This window comes from Anoplolepis gracilipes, chromosome 6 (assembly GCF_047496725.1).
Source record: "Anoplolepis gracilipes chromosome 6, ASM4749672v1, whole genome shotgun sequence".
Classification (NCBI taxonomy): domain Eukaryota; kingdom Metazoa; phylum Arthropoda; class Insecta; order Hymenoptera; family Formicidae; genus Anoplolepis; species Anoplolepis gracilipes.
This window is the reverse complement of record NC_132975.1, coordinates 2,006,761-2,009,565: the sequence shown is the minus strand read 5'-3', so window position 1 is coordinate 2,009,565 and position 2,805 is coordinate 2,006,761. Positions and strand designations below refer to the sequence as shown.

Here is a 2,805-nt window from a genome sequence, read left to right as displayed (position 1 = left end):
GAAATGACGTATTGATAATTTTGCAGCTTATTATAATGAACAATAAACGGAAACGCAAAATCATATGGAAAATCTGTCGATTTGCATCATCTGGTTCTGGAGTACAGGGTACATCAATCATATAACTTTTTATACAATAAAAGAGATTGTTTATTTATTACACAATGGATTTATTTAATATTCCTATATTGAAACATTTTTATATTTATTCAATCATAGATTTAATATTTCTATTAACACAGTTCATATTTCTTAAAACTAAATACGCAATGACAAAACTTTGTTTTATATTTCTATCAACACAGCTCACAATTGTCATGAAATACTATATTATGAATCTAAAAATAAATATATATGCGTAATCAATGACAATAAAAAAATAAAATAACTTAATGCATCATTAATATCACAACCACATCGTTTTAACGTTTCTATATTGACACAGCCCACAATTATTGCCATAGAATACGTACTAAATTATAAATCCAATAATAAATATATTAACGCATTAAATATATATATAAATATATATATATATATATATATATATATATATATATATATATATTAACACAAACGTATTGCTTTGTTTCCTTTAAATTAATATCATAAACAAAAAAAGAAACAAATTAATTTCTATTATCATCATCAGTATCGATTATATAACTTTTTTGTTAGAGTGAAAACATGAAAAGTGAAAATTTATCAGTGATTCCGCCAATCACGCAAGCGGAATCACTGATAAATTTTCACTTTTCACGTTTTCACTCTAACAGAAAAGTTACATGATCGATAACCAGTACGTCTTCTTTGTTTGTTCATAGGCTTGTTTTTTATTTCTGCACTGATGAAGTTTCAGTGAGACAAAATATACTTATTTCATTCTAACTTATTGCACCAGTGTGCACTAGTTCATCAATGCAGGAATAGAAAACAAGCCTCATATGTACATGTAGATTAAAGAATCTCTTCTGAAGATTCAGATGACAACACACTATCTGAATTGGAAGAAACAGGCTCTCCTCTATTTGCTTTTCTAAATTTTATTTTGAGTAATTTAACTGCAAGTTGCTCTTTTTCAAGTTTTTTTAAAAGTATTTTTGTTTCAATTCGCTGCTTGGCTTTAATGTTCTTCATCATTAACTTTGCTAGTTCTGTTTTTGTCTCCATAAGATTCAATGTTTCTTCATTGTTGGAACTTTTTTTGACTCGATTGTTTTTGGAGGCTTATATTTACACTGGATATCTTTTTTTGCATTGGAAAGCGGCAGACTAATAATTGTTTTCAATTTTTGAGGATTATATTCTGCCCAACTCTTCAATTCTCCACTTTTCACTAAATGCTGACAATTTTTGTATCATTAAAATAATGTAAGGTTCTTTATGTAAAACAACAATAAACAAAAAGATTGTATGATATTGACAAACCTGGAAAACATTTATATAATTTGGATCATCATTCTCCATATCATCATCTAGTAGATTTACTATAGTTGATGGTGTTCCTTCATCATTCGAAATGTGCTTGTCAGAATCAAACGGATTGATCAGTCCATCGATGGATGGCCCAATTATTTCGTGAATGACATCAGCCACAACATCAGTCACAATATTTGAGGATCCACCACCTAACAAATATATATGATAAAAATTAATTCTTGCTCATGATTAAAAGTGCCCAAATAATTGAATGTTAATTAAATTACCTGTGAGATATGTTTCCCTTTTATTTTTTGCATACAACTTCCTGGCGACTTTCTTAGCATTGATCCAGAAGTTTTTTATGTTTCCTAATTCGCGAGGGCAACTGTTTTGTTGATTATACTTGTCCAATATCTTCAGCCAAGCCTCTTCTTTGTCTCTAATACTCACATCAGTCCGCTTATTTTCTATTTTTAATTTATATTTTTTATTAATGATATAAGTACCAATTTTTCATCTTGACAAAAATTTGGTGCTCGTGTACGGTTTGTTTTGATATCCATTTTTGTTATGCGATGAGGTATCGTAATGAGAACGAAGCTGGAAATTAATTTAGTTGTCAATATATATGTGCATGGACGTAAGAAATATATTTCTTACGTCCATGTATATGTGTATATATTTTCAATATTTTATTTAATATTTTGCGAAAATGCAACTTGTCAAAATCTAACCTTGTAAATAGCTTATCGAATTTCGTTTCAGTGGGTTGGCATCACTACTTAACTACTAGTTAAGCTAACTGGCCACTGTCGAACTGGGCCTTAAGCTGTAAGAAATTAACCAATTACAATTAACTATACAGGAGAATAATGAATATGATTGGTTCATTTCTTACGACTTAAGGCTTACTATAGCTATTGTAGACCCGGTCTCAGTGCATTGAGCGCGATAGACTAGTTAGTATGATTTCTGTGTTTACTCCGGTGCATTATTTCGTACATTATTTCATGCTTGCTTCCTTGCATACACCAATCAGCGTGTCGGAAATTCAACGCAATCTTCGTTGAGGTGTTAATATGTCAAATGTCATTTTAGTAACCTATATGTCAATATGTCGTGGATTAAAGATTAATAAATAATAATATTAATAAATCAATAAAGAGTGGAAGCAAATGCAACCATTCTTTGTCGTCGCAAAATTTCATTTAAATACAAAAGTTGCTGTTCATCCATATTATACATTGACATGTTGATATGTTATATGCTATAAAACACTATTTATACGTTTGACGTCTTCATACAGCGCTCCATACAACAAATCAAGCAGCGTACAGCGTACAAGCTAGCATACAAGAAAATCATACAGAAAAACATACGTCG

General features: G+C 29.9%; 1 long non-coding RNA gene across 1 annotated transcript; it reads right to left on the bottom strand.

Annotated features, from left to right (window-relative positions):
* Positions 1-588: 588 nt before the first annotated feature.
* Positions 589-2,352, bottom strand: LOC140666644 (uncharacterized). The gene is made up of 5 exons (XR_012046800.1): positions 2,335-2,352; positions 2,157-2,251; positions 1,707-2,022; positions 1,429-1,628; positions 589-1,343 (listed from the first exon to the last, which is right to left on the bottom strand). It is a non-coding gene; the product is annotated as an uncharacterized lncRNA (long non-coding RNA).
* Between the last annotated feature and the right edge of the window lie 453 nt (positions 2,353-2,805).